The 16,329-nt window shown below is 35.4% G+C and overlaps 1 protein-coding gene across 6 annotated transcripts in view; it reads left to right on the forward strand.

Moving 5' to 3' along the window:
* The window catches only part of LIN7A (lin-7 homolog A, crumbs cell polarity complex component), a 392,447-nt gene that overhangs the window by 78,404 nt on the left and 297,714 nt on the right, over positions 1-16,329 (forward strand). The gene's annotated exons all lie outside the window — the stretch shown is intronic.

Consider the following 16,329-nt stretch of genomic DNA (forward strand, 5'->3'; position numbering starts at 1 on the left):
ACATTTAATAAGATTTTTATACTTTAATTCAGATAAAATTTCATGAATATATTCAACATATTTCAATAAAAGAATCAGTGATTTAACACATCCTCTGATTCAGGTGATTCAGAATAAATGCTATTGATTTCCTCTTGACTTTGTTATTTCTGATCACTCTAGTAAGTCCTCATGTGCCAGCACTCACTAGCACATTTTCTGGTCTGTTGAGCCTAGATTCAGAAACACACCCATATCCTCCTACCCTGTGTTACAACTCTAAACAGTTAAGTCAGAGGCTATCTAGAGTTAACAAATTATATTCTTCACATTAAATTTTAAAAGCCATTGTGTTATCTTCAATCTTAATTGTGCTATTTTTAATCCACCATTTTACTCACAAATAGAGAAGAGTAATGATGTAAGTTATCAGAAAAAACAGATAATCCATTGATCTTTCCAGCAGAATAAACAGTTGTGTGCAATGGGGACAGTTGTGAGGATTGTAAAAATGTGGCTGTAACTGGGTTGAATTTATTCTTCTATGGCTTTAGTATATTATTGGAGGGGAGTCCCAGCTGGGCTCTCCACGCCCCCTCCCTGTGAAATTTTGGCTATTCATGGTTTCAAGGTCATCAACAGTCAGAAAATGAATGCAGATTAATATAGGGAATTGAATATAATTCTCATTACTCTGGAGAAATAGCACTGGGAATGGATGCTATACTTGCTTGTCTAATAGATCCTTCTTCTGTGTCCCCAAGGCACCTTGCCTTCAAAAATATTTTCACTTGGACAAATAAATAAGCCAGACTATGGCATATATCCTTTAAAAGACCAAAGCATGGACTGTGCACTTTAACCCTCAGCATCTAGAGTAGTGGCTGGGATGGAGTGAATGTAGTATAAAATATATGAAGAATGAATAAAAAAATATTCATTAGCCATTTTAGATCTCAATTTGGAAAAATGTTACTCTTTTATTCTGACATCAGATAAAGTTAGAAAAAGAGGCTTGGAAAGGAACTTGGGAGAAAGTGATAGAATTCAAATAGTCCTTTAAAACATAGATTGCTTTCTTGGGGAAAGGGAAATACCTTATTAGGCTATTCAGTTACACATATATCAAGCAAGCATTCTGCCTCCTGTTTTTTGTTCTTGAGGGAAACTGGTGCAATTATTTGGACCTTTTTAATCAGAACTCTCCTTGTTCTTTCCTTTGCCCAAAATGTCTTTCTCTCTTTCTGTTTTGTTTTGAATATGTTTACAGCAAGATGCCCTGCACTGGCAAAGTATTTGCCTTTGTAAAGATTGTGTGTTCTTCTTTGGGAAGTTACTTATGAAATAAAAAGAGCTGAGTCTTGGTCTTATAAGATGATGAAATCTGACCTTTAACTATGAATTAAATGATGGGCCATTTGTAGGGAATCTATATATCGCAAACACTGGTCAGACCCCAGGAAAGGCTACTTCACATCGCTTGCCCTGTGTCTTCAAAACAAAGGCAACTGCTGTTAGTAGGTGTGGAGGTTTATGTGTTGTACTGCTGCTGAAGTTTGAGACAGACTACACTTCCAAGCACAGGGATGATTCGAGTGGGAAAAGATAGAAGGCAACTAACTTGTTGAATTCACTCTCTTAGGTATGCAGTAGAATCTTGCCTAACAAAGTACCATTTCCCAGTCGTACTGAATGTCCATTTTCTTGCTTCCTGTTCCAATTCATAGTTTCTGAGGTACTTTCATATTGTGCAATAGTTGTGACAGTCACTAATGGAGGCTGAAAAACATTTTACAATATAAAACAATTCATATTTCTCTTAAATTTGAGTATAGGTCAGTCTATACCTACACTGTCAATATGGTAGCCACTAGCCAAAGTGGCCATTGAACACTTGAAATGAGGCTGTTCCAAAATGCTATAGGTGTAAACACTGGATTTCAAAGAGTTGACAAAATAATGTATTATATCGTAATAATCTTTTATATTGATTATTTGTTGAAATAACATTGTTTTTGGGTATGTTAGTTAAAACATTATTAAAATTAATTTCATCTTTTATTTTTACTTTTTAAATTGTGACAAGTAGAAAATTCGTAATGACATATGTGCTCACATTATATTTCTATTGGACAGTGCTGGTCTAGACCTAATACGTGTGAAGTGTAATACCAAACCCTCACATAGGCACCTAGTAGCACACTAAACTCTAGAAAGCAGAATAGTAGTATTTGCTACAACTACTAGTGTAAAAATGTTTAGTAAGATTTAATAGAAATTTCAAAAAGTGGTTAAAATTTTCTATTTTATTTAGTTAAAAGACTAAAAATAAAATACATTATTGAAATTAGTAATTTCAAGGGCGAGTTCATGAAATAGCCCTAAATGTGTTGCTAAAGAAGAAATATGTACATTCAACAATATGGCCAAACACCCAGAATAATTATTCATGCTATGGGGAATTCCCTGGTGGTCCAGTGGTTAGGACTCTGTGCTATCACTGCCGAGGGCCTGGTTTCAATTCCTGGTTGGGGAACTAAAATCCCACAAACTGCATAATGTGGCCCAAAAAAAAAAAAAAAATTATCTGTGCTATATATTCTACTTTGAACTGCAAAAAAAAAAAAAAAAAAAAAAGCCTGCAGCTATATCAGTATAGTGGAAAATTTTTTTAAGATATTTGGTGGAATAAATACCAAATCCCACCTTATCACCATTCTCAGACTCACTGTGGAAATGTCTACTACATGCTTTTAAAACAAGATACACTAGAGGAGTTAAGGAAAACAACAAGGTTCTCAAATAAAACCTGAATGATGAAACCACACCCTAAACACAAGGAATGCTGAGTAAAGGGAAGGCTTGAAGGTCTTGCTCTGTTTGGGGAAAGATTTGTGGAATTTCTGTATTTCACATGTTATCCAAATATTATACCAAACCATTATCTTGTTAAATAAAGTTAATTAGTCCATACATTGCCCCAGAAAGCCCAAATTCTTAAGAATTTGTCTTAAGCACAGAATTTTTCTATCTTCTTTGACCAATTCCATAATAGGTCTGAGAATCTCATGGGATGTGTGTGAGTATGGAATTGTATCTTTGAAATAGTATAAAATTTTTATACTGTTGTGATGGGAATTTGAGGTTTCAATGTTTATTAATATTTTTAGAATCTGTCTAATTTTATATAGTTGATGCTCAAAATTGTGTGTATATGCTGCACAAAATTAATTGCAGAAAATGTTCATCATGTATTAAAAATCTCCATTTGGCTTGGTATAAATAATTGGATAAAGTATCAAAAATATTAAAACAATCTTTAAATAACCAACAATAAAATAGCAAACTGTGGCCTTTGACAGAAAATGAAATCAATTTTGAATTTGTGCTATCTGCTGTTGTTTGATATGAACTTTTGCTTGACATTGATAATGTTAACAAATACTTATAAAGGTAAACAAAACTAATTTAGATACTTTAATTTTTGACCGTTTAAAATACACTATTTCAAAATTTAGAGAAAATGATTTTTCTAATTTAAAAAACTTTGTGTAAAATATGCAACAAAATTGAATTTCTAATAAAATGAAGAAATTAAGAAAATTTAAAATATTTGCATAACTATTATAAAGGAGAAGATTCGTAGACAACTAATACTGAAACTAAGTTCTATAGATACTGTTTTCTGGCTATTATAAATTCAAGGTATGGTCTTGATGGAATAGAGCTGAGCAAACTGTGCAAGGCGTATATCACTACCTTACATTTTCCTTATAATATCCTAGCAATGAAACAACTCAAAGAAACATGTATGGTTATAGATGGTGCAGTATGAAATGGGAAAAATCTTGATATAAGTAATATAAAATTATATTAATATAATTAAATTAAGTATTTTTGAAATAGTTTCAGTGAAATGTTAATTTTTCAAGTCTTACCCCCATTACAAATATTTGAACATGAAACTTTATAGACTAATTCCAAGTACTGCATTATAACTTTATAAACAGTTCCAGATAAATTTTTCCAAATTGAAGTTTTTAAAGCAAATAAACATATTTTAAGCACTGTAATATTCAGCAAAGGTCTACTATGGCAATATTGTCAATAGAATACAAATTATGTGAAAACCTTGATTATAACAGTGTAATGAGTAATTTTGCTGAGGGCTAAAAAATTAAATTATATGAAATAAATATATAATTTATAATTTGCTTTGCTTTATTACTCATCCAAATACTTTACTCTTTTCAATAGACTAACGAGTATGTGACGTAATATTTGAATTTGTTCATTTTTGGAATTTTGCTGACCTTCGGTAATAAACATTACCAAAGCCTAATAGATATTTTTCAATGTGTTTATTATGAAGTGATTTTTGTCAAAGTAGAAGGGAAGAATATATTTCATTTAATAGCCTGTAGTCATAATTTATAAGTTTCAAATATTTAGTCTTATTGTATATGGACCTACATTTGTAATGTTTTCCAAGTTCAGACTTGCTCTGAAGGAAGTAGGCATTTCTATTTTTACTAACCTTGTGAAGAAGCCAATCAGAGTATCAAAGTATAATTTTCTAAAAGTTAAAAATATAACTCACAGAAACATAAAGTAAGCTCAAGTCAAAAACATTAGTGAGGGATTAAGCCAAATGTTAAGCTGGTTCAATGGAGTATAAGAAAGAACAAAGTATGTACTACAGAGAGAAAAAAAAAATGCTGAAATGACATTGCTAAATTAAATACAAAACTGTTTAATAGACTCCAGGACCATAAAATGTAACCTTTTGGGTTACCTTTTCTATCAGACAGAAATCATTTGTATCTCAAATGGACAAAAATCATTTACAGTTTAACAGTCTTCTAAAGCTTAACATTTAACTACATGGAGTGTGGAACTTTGTCAGTAGTAAATAGTTAATCAGACAAAACCGAATCCTCTTAGAGAATTAGATAAGCCTTGAGCAGACCTGTTAAATGGTACTAAAGTATGTCATGGAAAGGACGTGCAGTCATTCTTTTGCATCCCAAGTTTTGGATACTTTCTCTTAGTAAGGGAAAAGAAACAAAAGCTGGGAAATTCAGTCTTGAGAGGGACTTCTTCTCTAACTGGAGCTTGGGCAGTGAGCCAGGAGGCTGATGAATAGAGACAGACTCAAAAACATGCCATGTGGTAAGAGGAAATTGGCCCCGGCCATTTAGAGGCAGGTCTGAAACCAGGCCAGGAGGTGCCCGATGACTGCGACTCTTCAGGGATGGGCCTGGACTGGCACACTCCAAAAGCAACCTTATTTTGTTGTAATTATAATTTATTCTGTATTTTCAAATCCTTTTTTTATCTTCAGCCTTCAGTAAAATCCAGCCAAGTGGTAGCTTCATATTTAGCTGTGTTGTGGGAACTTAAAGAGAGAGTCTCTTTGTTGTTTGGGTGAAGTATTCATATTAGGCATAGAGAAAATGGGGAAGGCCAGTGTTTTTCCTCATGCTGAAGCCAGAACAGTGATAGTAGCAGTGGCTCAAGGGAATGTGACCAGAAAGAGAAATTACTCACCATTGAAATTGTTGGTTATACAAAAAGGAGGAGCTATGTTGATCAAATGTGGCCAATACCAGTGGCAAGAGAAGATCAGGCCATATGAAATACCTGGGCAGGTATGTATCAGAAATACTTGGAAGGGGGTTTTGGAAAAAATTAGCTTTTTCCTTTGGACAAATGAAACAGGTTCCAGAGCACCTGTGCTTGTTGAATTGTAGTACAGTGATTACAGGTATCAACTCTAGAGTTATATTGCCTGGGTTCAAATCCTAATTCCACCTCTTAATAGCTATATCAAGTTGATATTATCTAGCTTCTTTATGTCTCAGTTTCCTCATCAGTGAAATAGGTATAAAGCATACCTACCACACAGGATTGTTATGAGAACTAAATTAATATCTTTCTATCCGAAAATAGTTAAAATGGTACCCATCATATTGTATGTATTTTGGTAATTTTTCTCCTGGAATAAGCTCTATTCTTGCCTTCCTTCATTCACTTTTGAACTTTAGAAGTAGTATCCTGCAAACCGATATATTTCCCTTTTTAGTTGTGTACAGAATTTTGGAAAGCAAGAGGAAGAGAGATGCCATCTTTCCTTGCCTTTGGAGATGCCTTCAGCAGAAGTAGTAGCAGTAGTGTCACATAGTCTCTTCTATGGGAGTGGGAGTGTGGCTCCCAGGTTCCCACTCATCTGCAATAACAGCAGGGACATAGCCTCCATCAGAGTAGTGGCAAGGCTGCACTTCAGGGCAGGAATGGTGCCAGCTCTGGATCAATGGATAAAGCACTGTACTCTTTGGTTCACCCAGCTTTTCCAACAATTTTGTAACTAATTCTGCATTAAATCCCTTTACACTTGAAATATCTAGAGTGGTTTCTGTATTCCTGACTGATGGACACATCTATTATTGTGTCCATTATTATATTATATAATATATATTATATTATTTCCATTATTAATATTATTATTAATATCCTCTGGAATATTATCTATGAACCAAAAAGTCTAACAATATAACCTTTTTACCCACCTTTTCCAATCTACTACTCTAGTCCTTTTTTCCACAGACTTCTTCCTTGAACCAGAGCATATATAGTGAATGATGAATAGTTATATGAACTGGTGTATCATTTAAATACATCACTGTAGGTTTATATCACTGATCAATGGCATAGTGGGTAGAGAGATTTATTTCATTTGACACCAGTCTAAGAAAGATCATATTATTTTGGAGAATGAACTTTGAACAATTAGAAACAATTAGTAAAATCAGTAACAGGAGAGTTCTTATGTCCCATATAAGGCATACTGTGTGATTAACCTGTAATACTTTATCTTTCTCCAGCTCTCTACTGATTACCATGACTTGTAACAGTTTTAAGGAAGAAATATATACCACACAAGTAACCTTGTTTCACAGCTGGACTGCCTTGGTAACGGAAACTTTGATCAATGGATTTAGCATCCAAAATTATAAACTCATAGAAGGATTTGTGAATATGAGGGTTTAAAACTTGGGAATAATTCAAAAAACTGGTCTGGAAAAGACAGAATTGATACAGAGGGAGAGTACCTGGCTCAGCAATGAACTTAAAATGTTCTGAGAGATCAATCTGGCTCATATTTTTCCTTGGTTCTAATTCTTCCCTTTCTTCTTTTTGTGGTCCGCGGGCCTCTCACTGTTGTGGCCTCTCCCGTTGCGGAGCACAGGCTCCGGACGCGCAGGCTCAGCGGCCATGGCTCACGGACCTAGCCGCTCCACGGCATGTGGGATCTTCTCGGACCCGGGCATGAACACGTGTCCCCTGCATTGGCAGGCGGACTCTCAACCGCTGCGCCACCAGGGAAGCCCTGGTACTCTTGATATGATATAATGAGAATGATACTTTGCCTCTCTGGTCTTTCTCCACAAAATACATTATCCCGGTCTAATTATGAGAAAAATATCAGACAAATCCCCATTGAGGGATATTTTACACAATATCTGACCAATATGCCTCAAAACTGTCAAGGTCATCAAAAACAAGGAAAACCTGAGAAACTGTCACAGCCCAGAGTAGGCTAAGGAGACATAACTACTAAATGCATTGTGGTTTCCTGGATGGAATTCTGGAACAGAAATTCTGGAACATTAGGTAAAAAACTAAGGAAATCTTGGACTTCCCTGGTGGCGCAGTGGTTGAGAGTCCGCCTGCCGATGCAAGGGACACGGCTTCGTGCCCCGGTCCGGGAAGATCCCACATGCCATGGAGTGGCTGGGCCCGTGAGCCATGGCCACGGAGCTTGCGCGTCCGGAGCCTGTGCTCCTCAACGGGAGAGGCCACAACAGTGAGAGGCCCACGTACCAGGAAAAAAACTTAAGGAAATCTTAAACTATAGACTTCAGTTAATGATAATGTTAGGATTTTATTGCCACATTAATTGTAACAAATATATCACACTAACGTAAGCTATCAACAATTGCTTATATTGGAAACTAGGTTTGGGGTATATATGAACTCTGTGTTCTATTTTGTAATTCTTCTGTAAATCTAAAACTATTTTAAAACAGAATATTAAAATATTTGGTAGAACACTTGAAAAGTTATTATATTTGGATGACCATAAGTTACATATTTAGATGTAGAAATTATTTTACCATATAGATCCAACAAAGCAGAATAAAATGAAGAAGGAGTTCTAAATATGTTTATTCTTTCATGATAATATACCATACTAAAATGTGTTGTTTGGAAATGTTTGCAGCTTTTGCCTATGTAACTAATGGGCTTCAATCCTAAAAATGCTAGAGAAATAAGAAACTATATTTCAAGTGGAAAAGACAAAAATCGCAGGAAATAACAGTCATGCTCTGAAATATAATAAAGTCATTGAGGGATTCTATATAATAGCAGTACAAAAAAGAGAGAAGGACACAGTTAAAGGGTAAAATCAACTGGGGACACATTTAATTCAAGTATTGTATTTTGGAAACTACCCAAAAGCAGTAAGAGCGTTAGCCTAACATCTGGGAAATCACAGTGAGCAATACAATAGAATGGCAGTTCATTTGTATACTGGGAGGAAAAACATCAGTATAATAAGGAAGAAAACAAGGTTTTCCTACATATAAAGGAAAAAAATAGTCTACACCATAAACATATTTCCCAAGTAAATAACTGTCTCCCAGGTAGAAAATGTGTAGCTTGTAAGGTGCAGCTTGAAATGCAAGGACAAGTCTATGTCAAGAATACATCTAAAACTGACGCACAGTTCATTGCAGAGATTGCTTTAAAAAGTTTAAGCCAAGAAATCCAAAGCTGTCATCTGAAGCATTTCAAATCTGTGACAAAATGCTTAGTTATAACATGATGGTTCTAAGCCACATTAAGCCACACTGGCAATCTTACGGAAAGAGAAACTGATATTTCGCAAGGGTTGTGTCACATCATGTTGGAATAAGGTATCACTGATACCCTGGGTCTCTGATGCTAGAAGTGAAGTGATAGACCCTGATTTAATCCTCAGGAAATATCTTTTTCAGTCTATTTGAAGATAAGGAAGCAATCTAATCATTTGGAAGACCTATGATAGTCCCTTCAAAAGACATATTATTAGGAATATAGTTAACCACAAATCAGTGATTTCAAGGGCTTCCCCCAATATAACAGAAAAAAATAATTTAGAACCATCCTGCCTTTGCCTAGAAAATAACTTTTTTTGTTTGTTTGTTTGTTTTTGTTTTCACTAATAATCTCCATTTATTGAGAGTTTATTCTGTGCCAGGCAGCACCAGGCTAAGTTACTGACCTTATTTCACAGATAAAGAGGCTTGGAGAGTGTGAAGAGTTTGCCCAAGATTAAGAGCTAGCAATTGGGGGAACTGGGGTTTGAACTCAGGCGAACTTCAGAGGTAATAGATTCACGTGACAGAACATTAGAAAAGGTACACAGGGGAATTCAATGAAAACTCACTCTTTTCCCCATGTTCCCCAGCCACACATTTCCCTCCTCAGAGACATCTGCTTTTGCCGTGCTGTGGATCCTTCCAGAGAAATATTTATACCCCAACATGTATGTATCACAATTTATTGACTAATCTGTCCCACTGATTTGAAATGTCACTTTTATGGTATAATAGATTCTTATACGTATTTATATTACTCTTTTCAGAGCTGTCCTGACTCTTTTTTGCCTATCTTTTATGTTTGCCATTTCTCTAAAATTCTTTTTATCTTCTTTTTGGTTTAAAAAAATTTTTCCTTTTCTTGTTTCTTTCTCTTAAGGCATTATCCATTATGTTCATTCACTCGTATTATTTTATTTAATTTATTTAATTAATTAATTAATTTAGAAAATAACTTTTTTAAATGGATAGTCCTCAAGCAACTCAAGCAATTTAACTTTATCTATTCATGATGCTAGATCAGAGAATATGTGTTAAATAGAAAAAATATTTATTAGTTTTTTGGTACTCTATGCTAATACTTAAATATAGAAAATCTATACAATGTGCTATTGTGAACTTAATTGTCAAAATAATTTTCAAAATCTGATTTTATTGATTAACTCCAAATTGAGTATGTAAATTCTACACATGCTTACTTTGGCCTGATGTCCATAGTTTGAACATTTTTTTTTAAAAGCAACTAGTAATTCTTTCAATGAAGAGTAAAACACTAAAGGTGAAACAGACAGACTGATTCCTGTGATTGTTGGATAGTTATGTTGTTTAACTTCTTGGCTAAAGGAATTAATTTTGCTTATTCCATTATAGCCTTAGCACAGATCATTATTAACATTCATTTATTTAACAAATATTTACTGATCACAAATTTGCATCAGGCATTGTGGTAAAATTCAGGGGATACAACTGTAAACAACATCAGAAAAGTATCCTCATAGAGCTTATAGTCTAAAAAAGAAGACAGATATTAATTAAATAATCATATAAGCAAATATGAAATTGCTCTTGTAATAATTACTAGGAAGGACAAGTGTGTGGTGCTGTGTGATTTAGTCAGACTTGGAGAAAGCTTCTCTGAGAGTCACACTTGGGCTCAGATATAGTGAGTAAAAGTTCACTAGACCAAGAGAAGAAGGAAAATTTCCCAGGTAGAGGGTAGAATGTATGCTACTAACTTATGGCGGAAGACAGTTTGGACCGTGAATAAGCTTTGAGGATCATGGTAAGAATGTTTGCCTTTATTTTAAGAGAGTAGGGAAAGCATTCAAGAGTTTTAACCCAAAGTGACATAACTATTTTTGCATTTTAAAAATGTCATGCAGTCTATTATGTGGAAAAATGGTGAGATGACGCTGGCCTGGATGCAGGTAGATTAGTCAAAGGGTTATTATAGCACTCAGGAGTCAGTTTTTGAGAAGATGAGCCATGATGTTTTTACTGGAAATGCTAAAAAGTGGATAGATTTGAGAGCCATTTAGGAAATAATATATGCTGGATTTGGTAATGGGTTGAATATGGGGCTGAGAGATAAAAGAGATTTCTGGCTAGTGTAGCCTAATGAGTATTGGAGCAATTCATTAAGACAGACTATAAAAGAAAATTATTAAAATGTAGGGAAATACAATGTGTAATTGATGATTCCATTTTGGGATGTTGACTTTAAGATACCACTGAGACATACCAGAAGGGATGACCCAAGTGGCATTTCCAGAGTGACAGAGTCAAGATGTCCAGAAATCTGCTCCCCATAAAAACAATGAGAACACTAGCAATAATGCTCAAAATCAATTTTTTAAAAACTCTGGAAGTTAACTAAAGGCTTGCAACAATTACAGAAGTCTTTATGCAATAAAAATGGCTGAATCTCAGTAAGAAGAGTAAGTATTGTAGCATTTTAACTTGCCTTACTCCCATCACCCACTTCCGAGCTCCATAGTAGAACTGAAAACCCACAGGCTCACAACTAAACAGCTGTAACAACCAGCAGTCTAGCAGCCACTGGAGGGACAGAGTGGTTTTGGATTTTCCTAAAGTCTCATCCCCAGAGAAATGGTATTATCTGACCTTTCTAGCAGCTGCTAGGTAAAGTTTCATTCTTAGAACTTGCCTTTATTTGACCTAACTCAGAACTCTCTATGTGTGAGTCTTATCTCCAGGGTATTTGTAGAAAATAGTTACTGGTAATTGTTTGATATTGCAGCTGCCTGAGGCAGTGATACTACTTGTAGCTAACAAGAGGTTGACCAAAAATCTCAAAAAGGAAATGGGGAATGAGATGTTTATTGGGGGATTTGAAAAGGACTGGCATATTCCTGAAAATCTAGGAGGCGATGCTCACATGCAGAGCTGTGCATATACCCAGGAATGACCTGAGAATGCCCACCTTTGGCTGATGTTGATGCTCTACCTAGGTAGGAAGTAAAGACTAAGCCAGAGATTTAACTGTGCTGGAGCACTGAAGGTGTACCCTAACACACAAACAAAGGGTCTCAGCAACACTGAGAGACTTACTGGTTCAGGGCCTTAACGCAAATCTCTGTCTAATCATTAGCTGATCACTAAGTTAACTGAGAAGAGACTTCGTTGGCTGGATGCAAGAAAGAACACAGACTGAATTAGTCCAAGAAAGTCACTCAACAAACAACTTTGCTGGTGGGGTTGTAAAGTGTTGCAGCCACTTTGGAAAACTGTTTGATAGTTCCTAAAATTGTTAAACATAGATTTACCATAAGATCCAGAAATTCTACTCCCAGGTATATGCCCAAGAGAAAGGAAAACCAATGTCCACACAAAGATTCATACATGAATGTTCATGGCAGCATTACTTATAATAGGAAAATAGTGGGAAAAAACAAATGTCCATCAACTGAAGAATGAATTTAAAATATGCTGTATGAATCAATGTGATACACCACATTAACAAATTGAAGGATAAAAACCATATGATAATCTCAATAAATGCAGAAAAAGCTTTTGACAAAATTCAACACTGATTTATGATAAAAACTCTCCAGAAAGTAGGCATAGAGGGAACCTACGTCAACATAATAAAGGTCATATATGACAGACCCACAGCCAACATCGTTCTCAATGGTGAAAAACTGAAACCATTTCCTCTAAGATCAGGAGCAAGACAAGGTTGCCTACTCTCACCACTATTATTCAACATAATTTTGGAAGTTTTAGCGACAGCAATCAGAGAAGAAAAAGAAATCCAAATCAGAAAAGAAGAAGTAAAACTGTCACTGTTTGCAGATAACATGATATTATGTAGAGAATCCTAAAGGTGCTACCAGAAAACTACTAGAGCTAATCAATGAATTTGGTAGAGTAGCAGGATACAAAATTAATGCACAGAAATCTCTTGCATTCCTATACACTAATGATGAAAATTCTGAAATAAAAATTAAGGAAACACTCCCATTTACCATGGCAACAAAAAGAATAAAATACTTAGGAATAAACCTTCCTAAGGAGGCAAAAGACCTGTATGGGGAAAACTGTAAGACCCTGATGAAAGAAATTAAAGACAATACAAACAGATGGAGAGATATACCATGTTCTTGGATTGGAAGAATCAACATTGTGAAAATGACTCTACTACCCAAAGCAATCTACAGATTCAGTGCAATCCCTATCAAACTACCAATTGCATTTTTCACAGAACTAGAACAAAAAATTTCACAATTTGTATGGAAACACAAAAGACCCCAAATAGCCAAAACAATCTTGAGAAAGGAAAATGGAGCTGGAGCAATCAGGCTCCCTGACTTCAGACTATACTACAAAGCTACAGTAATCAAGACAGTATGGTACTGGCACAAAGACAGAAATATAGATCAATGGAACAGGATAGGAAGCCCAAAGATAAACCCACGTACATATGGTCACCTTATCTTTGATAAAGGAGACAAGAATATACAATGGAGAAAAGACAGCATCTTCAATAAGTGTTGCTGGGAAAACTGGACTGCTACATGTAAAAGAATGAAATTAGAACACTTCCTAACACCATACACAAAAATAAACTCAAAATGGGTTAAGACCTAAACGTAAGGCCAGACACTATAAAAAACTCTTTGAGGAAAACATAAGCAGAACACTCTATGACATAAATCACAGCAAGATCCTTTTTGACCCACCTCCTAGAGAAATGGAAATAAAAACAAGAATTAACAAATGGGACCTAATGAAACTTCAAAGCTTTTGCACAGCAAAGGAAACCATAAACAAGATGAAAAGACAACCCTCAGAATTGGAGAAAATATTTGCCAATGAAGCAACTGACAAAGGATTAATCTCCAAAATATACAAGCAGCCCATGCAGCTCAATATCTAAAAAACAAACAACCCAATTCAAAACTGGGCAGAAGACCTAAACAGACATTTCTCCAAAGAAGATATACAGATTACCAACAAACACATGAGGAGATGCTCAACACCACTAATCATTAAAGAAATCAAATCAAAACTACAATGAGGTATCACTTCACACTGGTGAGAATGGCCATCATCAAAAAATCTACAAACGATAAATGCTGGAGAGGGTGTGGAGAGAAGGGAACCCTCCTACACTATTGGTAGGAATGTAAATTGGTACAGCCACTATGGAGAACAGTATGGAGGTTCCTTAAAAAACTAAAAATAGAACTACCATGTGACATAGCAATCCCACTGCTGGGCATATACCCTGAGAAAACCATAATTCAAAAAGAGTCATGTAACACAATGTTCATTGCAGCACTATTTACAATAGCCGGGACATGGAAGCAACCTCAGTGTCCATCGACAGATGAATGGATAAAGATGTGGCACATATATACAATGGAATATTACTCAGCCATAAAAAGAAACGAAATTGAGTTATTTGTAGTGAGGTGGATGGACCTAGGGTCTGTCATACAGAGTGAAATAAGTCAGAAAGAGAAAAATACTGTATGCTAACACATATATTTGGAATCTAAAAAAAAAAAAAAGGTTCTTATGAATCTAGGGGTGGGACAGGAATAAAGAAACAGACATAGAAAATGGACTTGAGGACACGGGGAGGGGGAAGGTTAAGGTGGGACAAAGTAAGAGAGTAGCATTGACATGAATACACTACCAAAATATAAAATAGATAGCTAGTGGGAAGCAACTGCATGGCACAGGGAGATCAGCTCTGTGCTTTGCAACCACCTAGACGGGTGGGATAAGGAGGGTGGGAGGGAGACACAAGAGGATAGGGGTATGGGGATATGGGGATACGTATGCATATAGCTGATTCACTTTGTTATACAGCAGGAACTAACACAACACTGTAAAGCTATTATACGCCAGTAAAGATGTTAAAAAAAATTATGCAGGAGTGAATTGGTACGTCTTAGAGCAGTGGAGTTATGTTATAGGAAAACAACTTTTGAGTGGGATTTGGAACCTAACCCTCATATAAATTGCATTTAATGCCTAAGGTCCTGAGACTGATTCCTGTTCAGTGGGGCCTCAATACTTACCGACAGTCTGGAAAGATAGATGTAAGCAGTCAAGGTCATCTCCGTATCTTTTCCAAGAATAGTATGCATGTCCAACTGCTCACATGCAAGATTTAGATTAAAAGCCAGTAAGCGTTGTCTACTGTGTGCCAGTGACACTTTATCTTGTTAACCTCCTCCTAAGACACAATTTATTTATATTCATTAAGTTTACAGAGGCTGATTTATTAAAACAGAATGGAGTAAATCCTTCAGGCAAACAGAAACGTTTTATAATTCTCATCCATCATTTGTTCTCTATTAGGAATTTTATAGTTGTTATAAAGTCAGGAAGAATAGCAAACACACTTACTGCATGCCAGACACTGTTTCAGTTTACACAGATTATGTCATTTGACCTTCACAACAACCTATTCCATAGGTACCATTTATAATCCAATTTTACAGATGTGGAAACAGGGCAAGAGACATTGTCATTTAGCCAGGGTCACACAGGTTCTAATCATTGGATCTAGGATTCAAAATCAGCAGGCTGATTTCAAAGCAGGGACTCTTAACCTTGAAGCCATACTCTCACTGAGCACTGAGTGACTCACTCCTGAGGGTTTCAACTTTGTTTTGACTTAACACAGTACTCCTAAAATTTTAATGCATTTAAGAATTACTATATAAGGGTATAGACCCCAAATCGAGTTTTATAGGAGATAGAAGGGGTTTTTCAAGGGCAATCTTTTGCCTTACTAGCTGACTTTAAGATTAACCTTAGGAAGAAGCAATCTCACTGTAATTTGCAAAATCACAGCCATCCTGTGAAGTAAATGCAATGTAAGTAGAAGTCAGTCCTCCCTAACAGGGTGCTGGGATATGCCAATTACAGATAACTTATCTATTCATTAGGTCTCAGAAGTTTTTAGGTAACACTAGTCTACTTGCTGTATTGCAGGTGGTATATGAAATTTAAGATATAAAATAAATACTTAGAAATATATTTTTATTAGCAGTGTTGCCTTTTCAGACAAGTTTTAATCACTCTTCATTTATTTGTTCATTCATTTGTACCTTTCCTCTTTCCCTTCCTTCTTTCCATCTACTCCTTATTCATTCACTACTATATTTTAGGTATGTGGACAAAATAAAACAAAATGAAACAAAACTCAAACATGGTCTTGTCCATGTTTAGCTTATGCCCTTTAAAAGAATAAGGAGTTTTCACATTTTTCAGTATTGGTTTAACTCTTAGAAACATGCCCAATGTTGATCAGTGGAACTGGATCTTTTGCCGAAAACCATAGAAAAATGTTAAATGCGTTGAATTATGTCTTCATATTAATATATTAGAACTCTAATAGATAACATTCTGGTACAAGATAAGGATTATAAGAATCTCATTTGAC

The sequence above is a fragment of the Globicephala melas genome, chromosome 10 (genome assembly GCF_963455315.2).
Source record: "Globicephala melas chromosome 10, mGloMel1.2, whole genome shotgun sequence".
Taxonomy (NCBI): Eukaryota; Metazoa; Chordata; class Mammalia; order Artiodactyla; family Delphinidae; genus Globicephala; species Globicephala melas.